The sequence below is a fragment of the Labrus mixtus genome, chromosome 16 (assembly GCF_963584025.1).
Source record: "Labrus mixtus chromosome 16, fLabMix1.1, whole genome shotgun sequence".
Taxonomy (NCBI): domain Eukaryota; kingdom Metazoa; phylum Chordata; class Actinopteri; order Labriformes; family Labridae; genus Labrus; species Labrus mixtus.
The window spans coordinates 26,141,636-26,148,886 of record NC_083627.1 but is presented as its reverse complement, the minus strand read 5'-3'; positions in this window follow the sequence as shown (position 1 = coordinate 26,148,886).

Here is a 7,251-nt window from a genome sequence, read left to right as displayed (position 1 = left end):
CCTTTAGTTTTTGTCCTCTTGACCCATTTTAAAGCTCTGGCCCTGGTAATTGCCCCTGCATTATTTACGTGTGATTCAGGAGAACCAAGCGATAACCTCCAGTGCTGGGAAAAGAAGAAGTGCCAAAACCTGCAGTTCTGTGAGTCTCCAAAAGAGAGTTGATCAAGCAGATCGCTGATGCGGACGTGCAAAATCCTGTCGTTCGTCGAGTGTCCGCTTAAGGCTGGCTGTAGGAGCAGAAAGTCACATACACATCCAGTCAAAAGAGCCAATTGTTACAGCAGATATTAACATGTTAGAACCATAGAACCATAGAGCCTGGTTCAAAAGACTAAATAGGTCTGATTAGCTCATCATGTCTCCATCAGCACATACTAAACAGGAAGAATTTTCTGAACTCATCTGTTTTGATTTTTTTGGGGATAAACGTTATCCACAATAAGGCACGTCGCTGACCTGATTGACAGGCGGGCCTGGTGTAATGGTTTGTCAATGGGCTTAAAACCAGCATCAGCTCCAGTTCTTAGCCTGTCGATAGGTTGACTGAAAGTAAGGTTGAGACAGCAATTCCTGCATGGCGACCGCCACTGGTGGGACTCTAAAGCCCCCTGCAGTAACAAATGGTTGACGTCACTCCTGGTTCATCCATTAATATTTTTAGAATGGAGTCCATTCCCATTAGGTCCCATCCTGAAATGACCAACTTCACTGCAGGACGGAACATGTTTACAGGAAAAAATATAATTTATTGATCATTTTCTCACCAGAATTTGTTTAGCTTGTTCAGTATTTCTCATAAATTGATTTATTTGTGGTGGCCAGTGAATAAGAATCCAGATTGTTGTTGTCGAGACAGCGGGCCTTGGGTATAAGAAGACTGGTTATTTGACTTACGTTACATGTCATTTTAATGCAGTGGCTCCAGCTTCTTTATAAAAAAATATGATCTAATGCCTTGAAACCCAGTGGTTAATGTGCTCATTTACCAGCTTATGAATGTACTGACTGTATAGCTCTAAGAATCTTTCCTTTTGCCATCCCCTTGCTCCTCTCCAGTGCCTCTATTCCAACCAGGGTAACATCTGGCATTGGTAAATTAACACTCCTGCAGTCACATGCAAAACAGGCAACAAACAAAAATATGTTTTCATGTAGGCCACGTCCATTATTTATGCATATACACATTCCCTGTCCAAATCCCTGAATTCATTGTGAAGCCCTTTATACAACCTCACTAGGATTTCTGTACGTGAAAGAATGTGTGGGACCTCTTTACCCTTTAAAGTTTGGTGTGTATTCAGAACGAATGAATAAACCATAATGACAGTGTGCCGCTGGGAGCTGAAAGTGAACACCTGTCACTGTCAGCAGTCTGCAGCACCCTGCCATCGATGCCACCTGATTCACAGAAGGTCACCTTGTGTCTGCGGGACCAGAGCAGCTGATAACTCAGCACTGGACTATACTCCCACAGAGGATAGAGAGGAGGGACACTTATGATGACTGACCCCTATCTGCTGTCAGCTGGAGAGTCATTTCTCATCTTTTCATGCTTGTGTCCCTCCCTGTGTCCTCTGTTTCTCCTCCTGTGTCCTGTATTCCTATCTCACATTTAATACCCATGGAACTCCTGCTCTGAGTCTTCTCAAGCAGCGACCGAACCTTTTTAGCTGTGTTTTTTCACTGCTTTACTTCGTCTGTCTGCTTTTGTCAGTTTTTAAATTAGCTTTGCCTTTTTCTTCCTATCACACACACAATTCTATGATTCTACCTTCCTTTCTCCGACCAACAACTCTCCATTTGTTTATGGTTGTATTTTTTTCTTTAGTAAAGCTTTTTCCCATACTTCACTGGCAGAAATGTTTCTGTTATATGATTGAGACATTTTCCTCTCTTTCACACTCTTTTAGCGTGCACACACAGAAACACACTCTTCCCCACCCTGCTCAACACCAGCTGTGATGGGAGACAGTGGACATCAAATCTAACACGGCAGAGTCAAAATAAAAAAAGGACATTTTCCTCTGATCCTGATTCAGTGGGTGCAGTTCTGCTCTGACTATGACATCCAAATGACTGACTCTTATTTACTCTGAATAAATTGCTTCAGCTTGGGAAATTAACTTTAAATCTATTTATTTTCTCTACTAAGAGAAGGAAATCCCTTGAAAAGCGCTGTGATTTTCAATCTGTCCTCCATAGCGAAACAGCTTAAAGTCAAATTCACCTGTGGTGTCAAAACAATGATGAAAGATTGGATTTCATTAAAATCACAAGGTAATTCACCTCACACTACAGGCTATCGACCTTGATGAGATTTAGTGTGTGTTGACTTTTGCATTATCAAAGGCAAACTCAAACAGCTTTCAAGTGGTTTAAAAGGGCGTCATGAAATGTCTGACTGCCTGTTCATGCGACACTGATCAGTGGGTTTACAAGAAATCTGTGATCCCAATCTCTCCATCAGCTCAATAATCCTTTCAAGGGCATTTACACACACATGTAGACATGCACAGGCAACCAAACATTGACCAACACAGAAGGCGCAGAAGGCAGACTATATTGAGCAAATAATGATAAAACAGGACTTTTGAAGAACATTTTCCCCATCATATTATACTGGCCAATGAAGTTGGTTGGTAAAAGGATGCTAGTGGTTAGCATTTCCTTTGATACAACACAACAAAGGCAACACAGTTTGTGTTTGACATATGTTCTAATAATTTCCATGGTTGCTTTTGGCTATTTAATCCCCTTAAAGCGTGACCTGCCTTCTTTTTGAGCTCTGCGAGTCTTACGGATCAGATTTAATTGATTTGTTAACTTTTGTGTTAGTTAAATCTCACAAATGTTACGTCCGTTGCTGCGTTCTCCCTAATGTCAGTGAATGTGCTATACTGACAGCAATGTTGTGAAAGGTCGCCTGTCAGTTACTTCAAGTGACTATGACAGTGTTCCATGCAGGATGTCATGTTTGTGATTGGTGGAGACCTTGAGGAAGAGGTGAGTGTGCAAGTCCATTAGCATGTAGCTTAGCTGACGAGTAACGATACTGATAGGGAGACTGTAGGTTTGTTGTTTCGGCGTTGGCTATACAGCCCACAATAGCCTGTGTTGCCCATGCAAAGCTGGATAACGTCTCGTAGATTCATTTTAGCGGAACGCTGCAATATTCTTTAAAAGCTCACATCGAAGTTTGCTTTTGGACCTAGACTTTAGAAATGTTTTCTATTATGCTTTTATTTTGTCTGTCCCTGCAGGTAGGTAAAATCAATACTACATCTCTGAAGAGGACCCACATTGCATTGTCTGCGAGGAATACGTTTTGTGTACTGAAGCTGCGCTTGGTGAAAATGTCTCTTATTCATTCTTCCTCTGAAACTGCTTTTTCCATTTCAGACTACCTCTGAGGGTTGTATTTTTACATGCACTAGGCTTCTTTTTGTGTGTTTGCACTTCTTGCAGTAAACAGATTCCTATTGGAAACCCACATAAACACAGGGAAAAGACAGAACAGAAATAGTTGAATTTTGTAGGAATACTGAAACACAACAAAGAATGTAAAAGTACGAAGGCTAAGTGCACATGCTTCTAAAACTTGTATGGACTGAATTGGCCTGAATATGAATTTCTAGTCTTATTTCATATCGCCAGAGTCACTATAGAACAGAATAAGCAGAGAAATAGGCTTAAAAACTTGTATGGGCAATGGCATGGCACATCATGGTCCGGACCATCATAGTGGCAGCCTGTTGTTGTTTTTGTTGTTTTTTAGATCACCAGAAAATTATCATGTAACCATGGGGAAACAAAGCTCTGTTATCAGGGGTTAAAAAGAAAACAAGACAAGAACTCAACCAAACTGAAATGACCTTATTACAGGAAAACGAGCCTTGTTGTCTTGAGATAACGAGATAAATAAGTCAAGACCTTGATGAAAACAAGCAGAAATAACTAAATACCACGTGTAAATAAAGTAAATGGGGATGCATGTCCGCTTAAAGCGTTGATACCAAAGTCTTTTTTATGGCTTATTGTTTTTGTGTAACTATAACAGCAGTGACATCCACCGCCAGATCAATCAAGCAGAGTTCAGAGCTTCTTGTCGCCAATACTCCGGAAAAGATTTTCTTTCTATTGACTGATCTTTCACTGCCACTCACCCGGCCTAAAACTCGGTGAAAGTGGCAGCTGTCTCTGAAGAGCTGCCTGGCACAGTTTTAATAAATCATCCCCAGTCACTCTCTGAGTCTCTCTCTGCTTAGCCTCTCCAGCTCCGTCCCTTTCACCACTTATCTAAGTATGCTGCCTCTCCCTTCTTCACCATTCTCTATCTCTTTCTCCATTCTCTTTCCCTCCCCTTTCTGCTTGTCTGTCTTTATCTTTCCCAGCTGCCAATCTCTTTGTCCCTCTCTCCTACAATCTCAAACTCCCCCACTGTTATAAGTAGATTCCTCTTCCCTCTCTTTCCCTCTTCACTCTCTCTGTCTCTCTGCTCTTTTGAAGCTCTTATCTAAAGTTGCTCAAAAGAAGCCACTTCCTCTGTCATCTCCTCTGGGAGTGCTTATATATGGAGCTTGTTCTAAAAGCTCAGGGTCCTTGGATGGAGTCAGGTACTGTGAGTTCCTCACTTTGGTGAAGTAATTGTAGAAGTATTGTTCTATTTTTTCCTCACTAACTAAATCTCTGTCCTTTCTCAGCATGTTTTACCTCCTCTTTGAACTTCCTCAATGGGCAGGTTGCCTTTTTAATAAATAGCCAACAGAACACATTAATAACCTTGCATGGAAATGGGTTTACAGCAACTGAAATTGACCAAGGTATTGATTCAGAATATGCAAGCTTTACTTTATGATACCTTTATGCTGCCATTGATTTGGAGCATTCAACCGTTCTTTTGATTATCCCTTCGTCTATACCTGCACTTCAGTGTGAACAATAAATAAGAGTTAACTAGCCTTGGAAATGCAAAATTACAGGGAGATGTGATATGGGTAATGTATCTAACTTTATATCTCCCACTCACATTTTAATTATGTTATTCAGAGCACCAACACTGTGACACATATCCAATCTAACAGAGGGGGACAAGACATCTGTAACAGGAGGACTTCCTCCCACCAACAGCCCTGCCTTTAGTCTCTCTCTCTTCTTCCCCCACTCTGTGAACTGAATAAATCCCATGACTTGATATTGTTGCTGTATTACCATACCAGCTAGGCTGTGAGGGCAGGAGGAGTTTTAACTGCAGTAGCAAGAGAGATAGTTCTCTCTGTATCTGTAACTGCTGATTGCAGACACAAAGTGCACCAGCATGGAAAAATATGCAGCACAGCAAATCCTTGTTAAGACCCAGCAATCTGTTAGATCTCAGTCTGTGTAATATGCAAATGTTTTCATTTAGTTAATTAGGTTCTTTATAAGATTAGGCTTTGTTAAGCATGCACTGTAAAAACAAAAAGTCATGATAACATCAAAGTTGGTTTTACATTAAGTCTATGAAAATGTAGTGTTAAATCAATATTATACGTTTATGTCACCTCAACCAATTGAAATTTTTCCAACTTTGAAACTTTCATATTAACTTAAAAATGGCGAGCTCTATTTTCGATTGAGAGGAGTATTTATCTTACCTCGGTGCAGCGAGGGGGTTTTGGGGCTGTGGATCGAGATGGAGATGTACCTGTGCGGGCAGTGAGTCTGAACGTGCTCTTTTGTAATCTGGAGAGTGGATGGATTTTCCGATTTTCTTGGTGAGTGAAGGTGCCGTTCTCATGATGCCGAGTCTTTTGGAACAGTGGTCGAAAAAGCCGTCGAGGTCGTCAAAACAATTATCCTGGGGGTCCAGGTCGGTTGAAATTGTATTCCGATTTTAGAAAAAGGAAATGGAGTTTGTAGAGTGAATACAGGAAAGTCCGATCAGAGTTGTTGTTGTCGTCTAGCAGCTGGACGCCGCAATCATGGATCTCGTGAGAGTTGGTTTCACAGTGATATTTGACTTCCTCCTCCGAAAATAAACTTACCTGCCTCGACACCCGAATCACACTGATTGAAGCTCTACAACAAGAAGTTCAGTCTCTACACACCAAAGCCTTGAATTCAGCCAGGAACAACTTCCCACAGACTCTGTCAACAACATAACTTTCCACCGCGTTCACCGTCTTGGACAGAAAAACAATAATAAGAGAGACAGACAGAGGGAAACTAACATGAAAGAGGAAGGGAGGGTCTGCTATGGGTGAACCATAACAAGTCACCTCTGATTGTTATTGGGGAGTTGCAAATGCTTGATATGGATGAAAATAAATTGTGAAAAGACGATGGTTCATCTGAGTTTGGGCCATAGAGATTACCTGTTGTTAATGAACTATTGTTGATTGATGTGTTTATGATAATGAAACGTCCTTCTGGGTCTGTGATTGTGGTGTTGTGAATAAAAGACACTAATTTTTTAGACACTTTAAGTTTAAAAAAAAATACATATTCCCCTGTGTCTGGAGTGCATAGCTGTGTGTGTGAGTGCAGGTGGGCATGGTTATCCTTGCAGGCAGCCCAGGTGCAGACAATCTACCCCTCATCATCAAGCAGTATATCTACTCGGGTCTTTCACCACTTGTCTCCTGAGAATCCTATCTCTCTGTGCGATCCTGTGTTACGTGCTCATGCCTGTCTGCCTGACCGCTAGCCTGCCTGCTTGCTTGTTCGCCGGTCTGCCGGTGCACTCACCGTCTCTCCGAGAGGATTTGGACACTCCTTCCCCTTGCCCCCCTTGCACTATTAGTTTTGTTGCACTAATAAAATAACTGTTTAATTGTTTAATACACTGGAACAAATCCTCCATTCTCCCATTAAATAGTTACAGCATAATTTGTGGCATCCCACACAACACCAATCCCTTTATGCACAAGACACATCTAATATTTAGGCATTAAGGTGTCCCTCAGGCTGTCAGTTGATCAGTCTTATTTTCAGTCCACTACTGAAAACAATAAATGACCATCTCCACCGCTGGATAAACCTCCCACAATCCATCCTAAGCAGAATAACAACCATTAAAATGCCCATTCTTCCAAAAAGTGACTACCTATTCACAATGATTCCCAAACACCCACCTCTCATCTCGTGCAAGATTTCTCCCGAAGCCCCCTGTCTCTCACCGACCCCTGAGACCGGGGGCAGAATCCCTCTTTCCCTCTTCTCTACCGTCAAAAGTTGTAAAAGAGCAGAAATGAACAGCAAAATACAAAAGCA